Source organism: Malania oleifera, chromosome 6, assembly GCF_029873635.1.
Source record: "Malania oleifera isolate guangnan ecotype guangnan chromosome 6, ASM2987363v1, whole genome shotgun sequence".
NCBI classification, from domain to species: Eukaryota; Viridiplantae; Streptophyta; class Magnoliopsida; order Santalales; family Ximeniaceae; genus Malania; species Malania oleifera.
Window position 1 is genome coordinate 89,866,870 of NC_080422.1, and position 16,989 is coordinate 89,883,858.

Genomic DNA, 16,989 nt, shown 5'->3' on the forward strand with positions numbered 1-16,989 from the left:
GAGAAAGTTAGAGCCGATAAACTACGACCAAGTAAGAGAGATGGCTGATAGCTTTTTTGGGCCAGCGTGAGGACGGTGGGGTGGCTGGTGAGTGCGAGTGCGGTTGGTGGAGGGGGCTTTGAGAGTTTGAGGGTGTAGGGCGAGGATACCCCCCCCCCCAAACACAGGGAGAGGAGAGCTAAAGGAGGAAGGCTAGGGGTAGGGGTGTGGGGGTACGAGGGGTGTTATCAGGAATAGGAAGGAGAAGGATTGGCGAGAAGAGGTAGGAGTTGGCGGTTTTATTAGATGATAGGAAGATATCGCTCTAAAAGTGACATCACAGGAGCATGAGAATTTTGTTGTTTTCAAGGTCGTATACACGATAGCCTTGGAGAGCATGATTCACCCAAGAAAAACTCACGAAGCGATAAGGCGGGCAGTTATCGCGATGTTGGCGGTTGGTTTTTGCATCGCAAAAGCACACCCACTCGCAAGTGTGTATACAATGGTGGTTTCTGAAAAAGAAGTTTATAAGGGGACTTATGATTGAAATTGGGTGTAGGAGTGCAATTAATTAAATAGGTGGCTATTAGAATGCATTCGCCCCAAAAAAAAGATGGGAAGATTGGCTTGGAAACATAAACACCGAGCCACATTAAGAAGATGACAATGTTTACGCTCGACAACACCATTTTGCTAAGGTGTATCCACACATGTGCGCTCGTGAAGAATGCCTTGATCATGGAAAAAAAGTTTGAAGCAGGGTGGATAGAAATTCATGACCATTATCAGTGCGTACATGCTTAACAATGCAATTGAAATGATTGTTGACCATGGCGCAAAAATTTTTAAGACAAGTAAAAGTATCAGATTTCATGCACAGAAGATAGACTCATGTATCACGTGAGTAGTCATCCACAATTGTTAGAAAATAATGTACACCAAAGAGTAAAGTTGTAGGATAACCATCCCATATATCACAATAAATCCAATTAAAACAAAATGTGTTCTTATGTATATTCAAGGAAAAAGGTAAACAAGTGTGCTTTGCTCGAGCACAAACATCACAAGGCAAATGAAAAGAAGAAATATGTAAGGTTTTCGGAATACATGAAATGGAAGGGTGACCAAGATGTTGGTGCCAAAGAGTAGTGTCAGAAACACGTTGAGAGTGCAAAACTGAGGCAGAGGGAGGTTTTAAGTGGTAAAGCTTGTCCTGTACTTCACGTTCCTATTAGCTTCCTCATTGATAGGTCCTAAAAGACACAAAAGGAAGAAAAAAATATAGCCACACAATTGAGATCCGTGGTAAGTTTGCTGATGGATAATAAGTTAAATTTAAATGAAGGCACATAAAGAACATTAGAAAGAGAGAAAGTAGGAGAAAATCGCATAGTACTGATATGAGTTACAGAAACAATATCTCCATTTGGAAACTTAATGGGGCATGACCGACTGAGGAGTTGAATATTATCAAGAGAAGACAAATTGGAAGTCATGTGATCGGAGGCACCTGAATCAACAATCCATTCAGTGTTAGAAAGAGAAACAGAATGACAAGAGGTAAGGTTACCAGCAAAATTGATAGAGTTGGTGTTCAATGGTGATAAAAGATCTAAGAGTTGATGACATTGTTCGCTGGTGAGACCAAGGATACCAATATCAAAAGAGGTTGAAGAACCGGTGATAGTATTTGTAGCCATTGAAGAATCAGATGCTTCCATAACGTCAAATAATTCAGATAAATAAAATAACTGAATCAGGTTAAAGTCGATCTTTGCGACGACTAGAAAATGAACCTTCGATATAATAATTTGCATCGTAAGAATTGTAACTAAGAAATGAGAGAAAACCAAAGTGCGGAGAGATTGCCTGAGCACACGCCGGAGAAATACAACGAGCACCGGTGATGGAGACTTAGAGATATGGCCAGACAAGACTGCTACTCGCCCTTTCGTGAGAAACTGTTGGAGGACGGAGACACGAACCGAGAACGTTGGAGAAGACACCGGAGCGTAGAAGACCCTAACAGTCGGAATGGAGGTGTGTTGGCTGAAAGTTACTGCAAGCACAGAGCACGACAGAGAGCATAGAGCGACGCTGGAACACGGAGATGCAGCAGAAAATTCCTGAGTGCAGAGAGTGCAGCGGCGTGACAGAGAGAGACGGTAACACCCCGGAGAAGACAAGAGACCTTTCCCTGATATGGGAGCGTCAGAAAACTGAGGGAGAGAGAGCTAGAGGCCAGAGATCTTCTGCACGGACTACTGCTTCGCCGGACTGAGAAAATGCCGGAGATGACGATGCCGGAGACCTGAATGATACGGGATCGTCGGAGAAGACGACCAGAGTAGCTGGTTACAGAGGACGAAGACAACGCCGAGAACTAAGAGACGGCCGCACGTCAGAAAGAAGTGGAGAAGCCGAGAGATAACTAGAAAAAGAAAACAAAAACCGATGAGGGAACAGATCCGCTTCAAAAATCAAGGACAGAGAGAATGCCAAACAACGACAGCGTTTACAGGGAGAAAGAGTTCTGAACGATGACGGAAACTGCAGGGAGAAGGAGTGCCTAACGACTACGAAGACGACAACGGCGATGGCGACGGCGAACGGCGACGGTAGAGCAGAGAAAGAGAGACTGAGAAGACTGTGAGCGTCGAAGAGACGAGCCGTGAGAGGAGCCGTAAAAAAAATGCACGCCGGAGAAAACGCTGATGAGCCGCGACTGAGATACGTTGGAACGGCCGGAGTGTGGTCTTTATTGCCGGAACGTGCGGGAACTTGTTGGATGTGTGCGGCGGCAGCAAGGTTGCGGCAAGGGTGTGGCGGCAGCAGGACAGCGAGGGTGACGGCAAAGAGAGAAAGACCAGCAACAGTGGGGGCAGCGCGGCAAGGCAAGGCAAGAAAGAGAAAAAAAATTTAGGTTTGCGCTGATACCATGTTAAAATTGGGAGAAAAGTTTTTTTCTCTATTAATTTTTCTCATTAAAACAAGGATTACAAAGGTATATATACATGAGAAAATTGAAAAAAATGGAAAGTATATATTGTTCTAAATAGAAAGTAAATATATAGCTAATATCTATTATGATGCTTTGAATTTTTGGATATTGACGATTTGAATCATGTTTTTTGGACCCTTAATGGTCATTGATCAATACCTTGTAACTAAGTTTAGAACTGCACTTCTGCTGTCTGCGTTGCTTGATTATGGTAAAGACTTACATTATAAATTTATGGTAAGCTTGTTGATATTGGAAGGATTCATCTATTTCTGATCTTCCCCCACTGTTGCATTTTTTTTTTCCTTTCTAGATTTTATAATTTGCTTCCACCTATAAGCAAGGCTTATGGGACCTTGTGTCTCTTGGCCACTACAGCATACCAGTTTGGGTTGTATGATGTTGCAGATATTGCTTTAATATATCATCTAGTATTCTCCAAATTTCAGGTATCCTTTTATGTAGATTATTGGATTTAGATATGTTGTCAGTACCATCAAATAAGCAGTTTTTTTCATTTTTTACTGTATTTTGTCAATTTAGTTTTAAGATGGCCTTATCTGTAGACCTTTACAAACAACCCCCCCCCCCCCCCCCACCTCTCTAAAAAAAACCAAATAAAAGGAATAAAAAAGAGAGAGGGGAAGAAGAAGAATTTTATATCTATAGCCAGATCGTTTTTTGGAATTGGGCACTTAGAAAAGAAGCTTAATAGTGAACTGATTTAATTGGAAAATTAGTCATTGTGGATCGGAACTATTGAGTGCGTTACGAAGAAACTGAACAAATTGATTGATATTTTTCTTTATAATAACAGCTGGTGGCTTTACATCATCGAAAAGGCAAAGGTGTAAGGTGAGGTGTTTGACATAAGGCATTGAGGCGTAAGTCATTTGAGAAATATATTTTTAGATGTAAATACTTGAATAAATTACACGTTTTTAGAAATGAAGAAAAAATTAACGGGTGTTTGGTAAAGTAGTGATGACCAGCAGGGTCATATCAAGGGTCTCAGGACATGATGTACACTCTTTTGCCTTCTCATTTGGAGAGGCTATTTCCATGACTCAGAACTTGTCAGCTTTATGTTTGAGTGTAACACCTTAACTGTTGGGTCAAGGCTCACCCTCAAATTAAACGTAAGGAAAATGTAATAAAATTCTGATTCCATGCCTATTCCCAAGTGCTAACTTTAATTCGCGTGCCTCTTGATACTTCTTGGTCTACACAAACTTGTACTTTTCCATATTAGATCATTTAAAAGATTAAAATAACTATAAAATTATTAAACACCTCTCTCTCTCTCTCTCTCTCTCTCACACGAGCGGGCGCATGCATTTTAGAGGAAATTGATTTTGCAGAGTATGATTCTTTTTGTTTTTCTTTATTTACTTAAAATTTTTTAAGTTTGAATTCTTCTATTTAATACTTGGAAAGTATTTTATTCTGGTACATTCACTTCTAGATGTGAAAGCTGATTATAAACTTCTTTTCCCTTGGCAACTTCTCTATCAATTTTGGAATTCACTTTTTTAACGATGTGAGCACTTATTTCCACAATCCTCACAATATGATGCATCAAAATGGTTTATTTATTTTACCTTGCATACATAGTTTCCGTTATGATAATTATGGGATGGTCAAGTATTAGAATGAAATAACTCAACTTTCTTTCCACTAACACTTTTTTGTTGATGTAATTGATGTCACAGTGCAAGATATAGGGTTCAATTGGAGAACCAACCTTTTGATAGGCGGGCAACAGATTTCTTGTGGATGATGATATTTGGAGCCTTGTCATTGTTGGTATGTGATTTTCCTGTTTATTCTTGTTTTGATGAATCACAATTATATTGAAAGCGAAGGGCAGGTGCATTATGTGGTGTAGTGATCATACTGGCTTGAGGTTCATGTGAGCTGGATATATATCAAAAGTGAATTGATATTGTACCAAAAAAGAGATTATTGCTTCTGGAGAAGTCAATTATGCATTTTCTTTTCCTCCCCTCTTTCTGATTTTCCCTTGTGGTGGTTGTCTACTTTTTTGAAAATGAAACATGCAGTGAGCTGAAGCCTGTCCAATTATAACCCCATTTGGTTATGTACTTTTCAAACATATCTTGCTTGATCAAATGTTTTTCTGACATAAGTTCCTTTTCTTCTTTCTTTCCATCTTTGCTGGATGTGTAGGCATTGTCTGCTATCCCCATGTTGTAGTCTGCATTCTTAGGGATATCACTGGTTTCCATGCTTGTTTATTTTTGAAGTAGAGAATTTCCAAATGCCCAAATCAGCATATACGACCTTGCGACCATTAAGGTATGCTGTCTTCTATTTATTCTTTTTGACCAAAAAGAATGATTCAATGGTTTTTCAAATCTTGCAAGCCATCTGGGTGTACAACCCTTGATATTTGACGAGAGCCTTAACAATGTTTCTGATTGGTAGGCATTTTATTTACCGTGGGAAATGCTAGCTTTGGATATTATTTTTTGGTTCACCTCTTTTGCCAGATCTGTTGGGAATCATTGCAGGACATCTATATTACTTCTTGATGGTATTGCGCCCACTTGCAGGCGGAAGGAACATATTGAGGACTCCAGTGTGGGTGTATCCTTTGGTTCTTAGGGATGCAGTGTACACATAGCTGCTTAGAGTTTGTACATTGCACTTTTTCTTTTTTCTATTTTTGAATTTCATTTTTATAGGTAAATAAGTATGCATTAAAGGGCACATGGGGGATGGGACCTTTTCCCAAATGGATGTCTCCTGCCCCCAAAGGGACAGTTGGAAGCTTAATCTGTGAGTCTTGCTCAGTTACTTGCTAGTATGCTTGTCATTTTTTTTTTAATTGGAACTAGCTTTGGTCGGAGGGAAAGAAGGATGGGGAAGAAAAACTGGGTGGAAAGTTCTTTTTCCTTTGATTGGTACAGGGGAAAAATCAAAAAAGAATGGAAGGAAAAGGACTTTTCCACTCTCTCTCTCTCTCTCTCTCACAAAAGTCAATCCCTCTAAAAGTGAGTAAAATGGATTGACATAGACTAGTCGCTGAAATTGAATGATAACCATTTTCCTTCATTCTACCAAACAAATGGAGTGAAAGGAAAGCACTTTCCTTTCTTTCCCCTTTCCTCGCAACATTTCTTTTCCATCCCCTTTCCTTCTTATGAAACACAACCTAAATGTTTTATTCATCTGCTGTTGATTGGTTGCTCACTCAATGAGTACTAGCATCTTCTGTGATTTTTTTTGTTCCTTGACTGCTATTGCGTAGACATAAACTTGTTGCAAGGTGGAGAATGGAAGCTCGGACAAATAGCTGTGGCCAGTCGTAATCCCAGCCTAAGAGGACCACTGGTGTGGCCTTCAGAGGAAGATCTTATTGACTCAAAAGGATAATGCAAGCTGTTATTGGGTTGTAATTTTCTGATATTGATTCAACTTCCTCGCTTTGTTTTTCGGGTGGGATTATGTCACGTAACAGGATGAAGATGACACATGAAAGGGACCCAAGTCTAATAGTGGTTTCTTTTTCTTTATCATGTGTGCATTGTCGTGTATTTTGGTTTTTTCTGAGCAGAATTTATTGGTTGATGCTTGGTAGAGAAACAAGAAAGGAGACATGTTGAATGATGCCTGAATGCAAAAACAAATTTACGACAGCATATTTATGTTGACAAATTTTCCACTCTATCAATGAAAATTGTTAATAGAATTTTACAGGTGGCGTCCATTGAAGCAGAAAAACAAAGGGGTGAGGAAGGAGCTCGACATGCAAGCATTCTAAGCACGCAAAGGTTTCAACAAGTCCTAGTTAAATAGTATAATAGCATCATGATTCAAAAAGTATATTGGATTTCAAAATTCTCCCAGCTCTTATGATTCAGAAAGTATATTGGATTTAGGGAATTTATAGTATTTTCCCCACTATGCTATTTACTATTCCCGCAGGAGCTAAAGGCTCTTATTATGAACAATAAATGGTTACACTCAAGCCATGAGAATCTGATAAAAGTTATTTTCATACTAGAAAAATCAAATTTTGGAAGGGGTATAAAGAGATAAAGGAGGGAGATGGGTTACTTTTTATTGTGTAATTTTGGACTAATGTGAATTTTTGATAAATTAGGAGAGAGAGAGAGAGAGAGAGAGAGATGTACAAGTTTAATGTGGGTGTTCAATAGATTTTGAGAGAAAAAAAAAAAAAAATGATAGGCACATGGCTAAGAATGGATAAGTAGACATGACACCAATCACCTCGAGTGGGTTACATTACAAGGTTACAAAAATAGGTATAAATGGCTCGACATGGCACTTGAAAAGAATGTCAAAGATGGAGAGATGAATCATATGACCCAACAATACTTCCATTTTTTCTAAATGCATCTTCAATACTAAGTTTACAAATATTCCTATACAAGGTTGGGAAAATGGTAAAATTCATTTTGAAATGGAGTTTTTCTTCCTTTTATATGGTTTTTTTTTTTTTAATTTAAGAAAAAATCTAAAGCATATCTTTGATATGTAAAAATGAAGTTAAGTACATGTTTGATAAAAAAAAACAATGAAATGAAATAACATCATTTTTCTAGCTTGATTTTTACATATTGTTCATTTAATTTTATCCCATTTTGTTCTCATCCTATTGCATTTCTCCAACCAAACAAGACTACATTGTAAATTATTTAAGGCATATTTTCCTCTCATTGATTTTTTTTTTCATGATCTAAATGAAATCTAAAATAAATTCTTTGATTTTTTTTCCATAAATTCTATTATTAGTATTATTGTTCATGCACATGCACTGCGCATGCTCTAGGGCGTATATTTATTTTTTTCCAAAATTTAAATAAACTTTTACAGCTGTCCATTATCTTCTTATTTCTCCATTGTTTCTTAAAAACAGTATGTTAAAAATGTGGGAAAAATTAAAAAAATATTTATAATTTTCTGTTATTTTCTTAATCACTCATTATCCCCTAAGGAATAGTAAAATTTAAAACGTGCATTGACAACTAATTTTTATTGAAAAAGGATGTTATGAAGATAGAAATCAAGAATATTTTCAGAACATAAAAATGGTTCCTTTTGTCCGAGAGACATAAAGGATGAAGACATTTTTTAATAGTAATTTTAAGGACAATAATGTTGTTTTATAGTTAAATTTCACTCAATCTCTTTGTCAATCCTTTTAACAATTATATTAAATACATATGAAGTAAGGCAACTTAGGGAATTTTGGGGGTGAAATAGACAAGGATTGAGAACTTCTTTGGAAAAACTTTCATGACCAAAGCTTCCTTGTCTTGCATAATATTAGTATAGATTATGATGGTTATTACTATTGTTCAAAATTCTATTTTTATTATTATGACTATTTATTATTAATAATAATTATTATTATATGTGTACATTACAATAGAGTACAAAATATTATTATTATTATTATTATTATTATTATTATTATTATTATTATTATTAGAAGTTCTGGGATATTCTAGCAATTCTATTTGAATAATAGGAAAATATAAGAGCTATTAAAAACTACAATATTATTATTATTATTATTATTATTATTATTATTATTATTATTATTATTATTATTATTATGTCTATATGAACACATGTGTAAATCACAAGTGTTGAAATATTTTCTAAAATATATGATTTTATAGGTCTTCAAAGTCTTCTATTTATGAATTTTTTAAAACACTCATGATGAGTATTTAATGTTATGTGGGTTTGCCCTACATTGGAAAAAGTAGAAAATAAAAGGTCTTTAATAAATGATAAGATGAAATAATCTTTTAAAATTGATTAAGAGAAAGTGCTAGTGTGCACTCTAGTGCACCCTAAGACAATGCTCGTGGACTCTAGGGCGCTAGTGGCACATTTAGTTAGCTCACAAGCACTTAGCATACTTGTATCATTGCGAGATCGTGACCTTTGATCATGATTAGATGGATTAAAATTAATCTTATATTTTTTATAAGATCAAGTGGCGCGACCAGGTGCGACCGTCAACAATCGACCGAACATGAAGATATAAGTTTTGTGATTTGAATAGATGCAACCTTTCGAAAAAAGGCACAATTCTGTCTATTTAAAGACAAAATTAACTCCACAAAAAATGCAGAAAATTCATTATTCTCTCCTTCTATTTCTTATATAAAGCTTCATCAAATTATATCTTTTTTTCAAATCTGAATTTTATTATCTGTAGAAATAAAATTTCAGAAAATTTGTTCAGATTATTTTAAGGATTTTTGTGATTAGTTTCGTTTGTGTATTACGCAAATTGATATCAAAAATATATTTTAGGTTTCATTATATCCTGAAAATGTATTTGCTAACTCAATACATATCAATCTAGTGGGAGGAAATAACATTTTAAGGAAAACGACGTTGTAATGTGCCTTGAAACATTTTCTAATCTGCAGTATTTTCCTATACTATTCTTACATTCTTAAATCATTATTTTGTTATGGCTGGTTCGTCAACCTTGAGGGAATTTGCTGCTAATTTTGTCAAACTTAAATGATTCGATGAAAGCAATTTCAGGCGCTGGCAGAAAAAGATGCACTTCCTTCTTGCGGGTCTCAAAGTGGTGTATGTTATGACCACCCCCAAACCTGCTATAAATGAGAATGAGGCTTTGGCTCAAGGATGTGCAAGACTAAAATGAGAACAAGATGATTATATATGCAAAGGCCACATTTGCAATTCAATGTCAGAAAATCTGTTTGATCTCTATTAGAATATGGCTGCTACAAAAAAGTTGTGGCATGCACTTGAGGCTAAGTATTTCACAAATGATGCGACGAGTAAGAAATTTTTGATTGGAAAAATTTTCAATTATACCATGTGACTCACTCAAAAATAAGAAGGGCAAAGGCTATCCCAAGTATAGGAGTCCTGTCGTATAATAATTAGCCCAAAATGTCAGATCATCTCTTTAGGGAATGTAGATTAATTTCAAACTAGCATTAAAACAAAAAACAAAAAATAAAAAATAAAAAAGCATTCACTAAACATAGTTTAGATTCAATTTCTTGGTATTTTTGAGAGTTTGTGACGAAATTAAAACAAACCAAAACCTAAACTAAAAACATAACATGCTTAAACAGAAAAGATAACTACCATAAAATTAAACAAACCAACCAACTATGCCAACCCAGTATAATCCATTCGAGGACTCATTCAACCATTCAAATAAATAATAACGAAATTAAACAAGCAAAATAATCAACTCTTTAAGCATTCAAATAATAAACTAAGAAAGAAGATGATAGTTTTGGTGTATTCCCAAGAGGGAGGGGGGGGGGAATTGGAATTTAAAACTTTTTCTCTTAGGTTAAACTAGTTCAACAACAGTGCATTCACAACCTAGGTCTATCTACCTAAATGTGCAGATAAGTAGAATATGTAGAATTTAAATCATGTGCATCATTCACACAATAACATACACGTGCGGTAAATATAAAGTGCATAAATATAAACAGACACACGATATGTTATTGGAGTTCGGCCAATTGTGCCTACGTCGCCAACTGTGCCTACGTCCCCGCCTCTACCTCACAAGCCTGAGGATTCCACTAATGACTCACTTAACAGGTGAAGTGGCACCTAATACAACTAGGTTAATTAGCACAGAGCTGGCCTCAACCTTTACAAACTCTCATTGCGGGGCAGAGAAGGCCCTAGGTCAAATTCATAGGGGTGACCCCAATCTGATCCTTTCGGGCTAGATCAAACCCCCTCAGGTCACGCATGGAAATACAACAGTATTTTCACTCAAAATCAAGTCGGTACAGTGATTATGCTTTCATGTAAAGCAGATATGTACCCAAATACGCGCAATCACATACACATCAACAATGTAGGTCATGTAAGCTCAGTGATGCAAATAGTCGTGCTAACAACACTTAATATGGTATGATCAGTGATATGCTCAAGAGTGTTCAAAACAAGCAGTATCTTGGAATCTAAACAAAGCACAGTTTAGTAGCAAATCAATGATATGAATCAAATAATCAAACTAGTTCAAAAAGATTTTCCTCAATGAAATACGCACAATACTAGTTTGAAAATGTTTTACTTGTTTGAAAAAAAAATATTTGCACAACAAAAACCAAGCTATTGGACACTTGCAACAAAGATGCAAATATCCTAAGCTTACTAGGTTATCCCAACACAAGATTTATAATATGAAAATCTGTGGGATAAATCTAAGTTAAACTCCCCAAAAATAATATCTCAATCACACTAGTAAGTGGGAGTATTTAGCACTATCTAGGAATTACAAGCACACTTACTAAGCTCTTACAATACCAAGATTTATCAAAGGAATGAGTATTTGAAGGTATTTGAGCAAAGTGAGTATTTTCAAGAGAGAGGATTTTTGGCTAATTATTTTTGGCTAATCTCTCTCTAATCCTCACAAATGAACCCATATTTATATGCAGGGGTAAAAATATAATCGTTTGGGACTTGTTAGAAATTATTAGAAAAGATTCAAAATTTTTAAACACACTTAACCTAGTTTTACCGCGGTTAAATTAATTTTAACCTGCTGAGGTTCGAGTGGCTGATTCGAGGTTCACTCGTCTGAATAGACACAGGAATAAAAGTAATTTAAATGAGTTCGGTCGCTCGTGTCATGCTTTGGCAGCCTGAATCAAAGTCAATAGTATTACTACGTAATTTCGGGTGCCCGGTCCTTGGTTAGGTCACCCGAACTCTTGTGTTTGGTCGCCCGAGGCTCAATTTGAACTAAAAAGGTTGGTCGCCTGAGTTGGTGGAATGTCCCTTTCGAAGGGTTTGGGTGCCCAAGGAGAGTATGCACAATTTGGTTTGGTCGCCCGAGAGCCTAAGTCAACTGTTGACTTATCAACAGTTCGGGCGTCCGAGGAGTTTTGAACTCCAGGGGTTCGGTCGCCCGAACTCTCACAAAATCCCTAATAATATTCATTTTAAGCACATATTTAACACTCTTGTATATTATATGATATGTGTGTGAGTGTTGGGACCTAAGGTCATACTAGGGTCTTTACCGAGGCCGTTTTGAGATAGTCCCAAAAATCCGACGTCTATCTACCGAAGGGTGCCCTAAAGTCATTCAACCCCTATGGTCATTTTATGGTCATTTTGAGCTTACAATTACCTATATGCGTGACATGTAGAGATTATTACAAACCTTTGAAATGAAATTATTACAGAACCAAAATATAACATGAATTACAATATAAAATAGATCTTCTAGGTCTTTAGTCTTCAAGCTTTCACGTGTTATCAAATGATCAAGCTAATATGAACTTGCACACAAACTTGATAGACATTAAATACCAAAGTATTTGTCATAATCAAAACAGGCATGACCCATAAGGTCAACAAAAGACTTCATTAGTCTCATAAAAGACATTCAACAATTAAAATAAACTCCACAATGTCTTAAATAAAAATAAACTTAACTTAAACAAAGGCCTAAATAAAAATAAACTCAACCAAATGTTTAAACAAAATAAATTCACATTAAAATGAGCTTAAATGAAAATCAATCCAACAATAATAAGTTCCAATAAATATTAAAATGATACTGAAGTTTAAACAAAATAATTAAATAAAGAAACAAGAGAGAGAGAGAGAGAGAGAGAGAATGAGAACCCTTCAATATTAAAATAAATTCAACACACTAATATCTTAAAAAAAATTTAATTCCAATAATAACTTTAAATAAAAACAAACTAAACTTAACAATAAAAATAACTCAAACAAATATTAAATTCAAATGAGGTAACAATGAGAGAGAGAGAGAGATGAAGAGATGGTCGTCTGTGAGGAGGCCTCCAGCTACTCCCTGCTCACGGTTCCCAAAGATAGACTCCCAAAAACTCCCTCCCTTGATTGAGGCTGCCCTAGCGTATAGCCCTACAGGCTTCTTAAAAAAATTCCAACGCATGGGCCTTTGCATGGCCCATGCAAACTCATACTTTCCTTTCATGTTGCATGAACCCTTTTATAAAGCAGCTCTACATGAAAGAAGTGCATGATCCATGCAAATGCATGGGCCTCAAGTAAATTGCATGCATGGTGACTCACTCTAATGAGCAGCGCAAAGGTTATTCTAAGTATAGGAGTTTTGTCGCATAATAATTAGCTTAAAAGGTCAGATCGTCTCCTCAAGGAATGTAAATTGGTTTCAAACTTGTGTAAAAGAGAAAGAAGAAAATAAGAAAACAATTCACTGAACACAGTTCATATTCGATTTCTGGGGTTTTTGAGAATTTGTGACGAAATTAAAACAAGTGAAACCTAAACTAAAAACATAACATGCTTAAACATAAAAATAACTACCATGCAATTAAACAAATGAACCAACTACGCCAACCCAGTATAATCCATTTAATGACTCATTCACCCATTCAAACAAACAATAACGAAATTAAACAAGCAAAATGACTAACTCTTTAAGCATTCAAATAATAGACTAAGGAAAATGACTGCATTAATCTCATAAAGACATTCAACAATTAAATGAACTTAAACAAGAGTCTAAAAAAAATAAACTACACCTAAATAAAATCTTAAACAAAATAAAACTTAAACAAAGTCTTACACTCAACCAAATACTAAACGATTTAAATCCACATTAAAATGAGCTTAAATGAAAATTAATCTAACAATAATAAGTTCCATTAAATATTAAAATGACATTAAAGTTTAAATAAGACAACTAAATAAGAACAAGAGGAAGAGAGAGAGTAAATGAGAATCCTACAACATTAAAGTAAATTTTAACACACCAATATCTTAAAAAAAATTTAATTCCAATAACAACTTTAAATAAAAACAAACTAAATACAACAACAAAAGTAACTTAAATAAAAATAACTACTTCAATAATGGCTAAAGAAAGATAAACTCAACAATGAAATTAACTCATACAAACATTAAATTTAAGTAAGGCAAAGGAGAGAGAGAGAGAGAGAGAGAGAGAAAAAAAAAAAAAAAACTTTGAAAAACTCTTCAACAATGAAATAAACTATCACACCAATTAACTTAAACAAACATTTAATTTCAACATTAACTTTAAAGGAAAGTAAAGCAAACTCAATAACAAAAATACTCAAACAAATTCTATGAATGGAAAAGATGAAATTTTATTACTAAAGCTCGAGTAAATTTGCCACATCCAAACGAAAAAAAATAAAAACTCTCATTAAGCATCAACTGAATGTCATGTAAAAATTAGTTGATGAAAATCCTAGATTAAATCAAGGTTTTGATGTGCCTATCGTCAACAACAAAATAAGAAATAAGAGTCCGCGATTTATCAACAATGCTTTCAATTTTCGATTTTAGCCATATAAAAGTTTATTAATAATATCATAGGATAACTAATAAACCATGGAACGCAAATGACCCACAACCCAAGTTATAAAACTTAGCCACTCATTCTTGCAATCCACAATTGTCGGGTCAAATTAATTCCACAATAACTAATTGCAACAATAAAATACTCCCAACACAAGCATAACTCTACTCAATACCGTAAAAGAAATAAAACTCAATTATGGTATAACCCAAATTAATTCCCTACTCAACAATGACAAGAACACAAATGCCCTCAATAAATATTAACTTCAAACCACACATTAAATAAGTGTTGAAATAAGAACTATGAAAAACAAGACACAAAAAGTTAAATAACTAAGTATATGAGTGCTAAAAAAAATAAACTTGACAATGTAATTTTGAACTCAACAATAAAGCAATACAATTCAAATAAGCAAAGAGAGAGAGAGAGAGAGAGAGAGAGAGAGAGAGAGAGAGAGAGAGAGAGAGAGATGTGGCTGCTCGGGTGGCTCGCAGTTGCCGCAGGTCTCGGCTGCTCGGTTGCTACCAGGAAGAGGAGGCCTCGGGTGGCTGGCCAGAAGCGTGCTGCTGTGTTCTGGTCTAGTGTTGCTGCGGAGGGCCGGAGTGGATGATGGCAGAGGGAGGCCGAGAGCTGTGGTGGCTGGGAGTTGGAGCAGTAGTTTGCAGCGGCTTATGGCCGAGAAGCAGAGGAGCAGCTGTCTGTTGGCGGCTTGAGGAATGGTAAAGAGGAGGTCGTGCAGCAGCAGGCTTTGGTTGATCTGTGTTGCTGCGGTGGAGCTGGTGCACAAGGTTTGGCCAGATGTTGCAGAGACACGAAGATTAACCGAGAGGGAGAGAGTGAGAATAAGAGGATGAGAGATTGGAGAGAGAAAAGGAGCAGGGGAGAGTGGAACTGGGAAAGAGAGAGAGAGAGAGAGAGAGTAGAGGTAAGAGAAGAGAGCAAGTAAAAGAGGAAGTTGAAAGAAACAAAGAAAAAAACAAAGACAGAGAAGAAGGGGGTTAAGGGAGAGACAAGGAGGAAGGAGAGTGGTGCCGGGGGCACACTCTGCGCAGGGGAGATTAGGGGGATTAAATAAAGAAGATGGGAGACTCTTCCCTAGACCAGCTGGAGGATCCACGACCCGACCTGGCCATGCATGGCCAGGTCACATCAACCACGATTTTATTTTATTTTTTTCTCATTTTTGTTCTCCACAAACACAGCCAATTTTTACCTTTATAAAGCCTGTTTCTCTTGAAACTTAAAACACAGAAGTTGTAGATAATTCTTTCATATTTCTCCAAAAATTTGAATCATCTCGATCGGAATTCGAACAGAAAAGATATGAGTAAATTACGAACTGATGCGGGTTTTGACTCCTGGTAATTTTTCTGCGATAAAAAATTACAAAAAATTCATAAAATTTTCAATAAAAATAAAAAATGATAAATAGGACACTTTGTTAAAATATTGGACGTAATTAGATATTTAATTAAAAATAGAAATCATATTGTCCAAATTAAGATGCCTAATTACGCAGTTTTAGCGCGTAATCAATGAGCAATCTTTTGAGCCTTGTCGCCGAGTATGCATGTCTCGTCGACGAAGGTTTACCAAGAGAAGTTCTCATATTTCTTAATTTCATCGACGAGCTCCCAATTTCGTCCACAAACTGTGAAATGAGGAATAGCTTCCCAAGAGGGGGGTGAATTGGATTCTTTTTAATATTTTAATGATTTATAGAATTTTGATTTTAACAACCCAGAAAACAAGATATATATATATATATATATATATATGAATGATAACCACACTCAAGAATATTGAAATTTAAATTTACAAGTCAATCAATGAAATCATGATAATTCAATCACTCGATCAGAATGTAAAAGTTTTTGTTGATTTCCCTGTAAACTCTTAGCATACACTTTACTTGATCAAGATTTCCGCAGATTAATCAACGTACTCCCTTCTTGGGTTTCCGCAAACGATTAATCAAAACGTACTTTCTAAATATCAAGTACTTTTTGTTTTTTTCTCAATTTAGAACAATATAAATCATATAACAATAGCAAGTAAAGAATGTAAAGTAAATTAGAGAGAAAGAGACAAGAGTTTTTACGAGGTTCGGCTTCAACACAGCCTACGTCCTCACCTTTGGCAAAAACACCAAAGGATTCCACTATATCAGTTCCTTTACCTGGTAGAACAATACCAATTTACAACACACTCCTTCGATTAAGCTAGAGCCCGCCTCTCCAAATAATAACCCCTTATTCGGCTTAACAATTCAACAATTCTGAATCGCTTTGGAAAGATAAAAAGGAAATTTGTGTACAAAAAAAGAACTCTCACAATAGAGTAAATTAGTACAACGATCAGCTCACTTTATACCTCAAAGTAATTCAAATATAAGAAATTTCAAACTTAATTCTTGGTATAAATTACTTTATATTTTTCCAAAGAGAATGAAAGATTTTGATTGTTGGAAAACTCTGCTTCAAAATATAAATCAATTTCAGATCAGAGATTTAACCTTGAAAGTGTTATAGATCCTTTGAAAACAGAATTTTCAATACTTGAAGATCGGTTGATCTAAAACCTTTGAAAACTTACTTTGATTTATAAGCCTTTGAATATTTCCGAATCA

General features: G+C 35.5%; 1 pseudogene; it reads left to right on the forward strand.

The window, feature by feature from the left end:
• The first annotated feature begins 2,578 nt into the window (after positions 1-2,578).
• Positions 2,579-6,369, forward strand: LOC131158695 (derlin-1-like; annotated as a pseudogene).
• Positions 6,370-16,989: the final 10,620 nt, after the last annotated feature.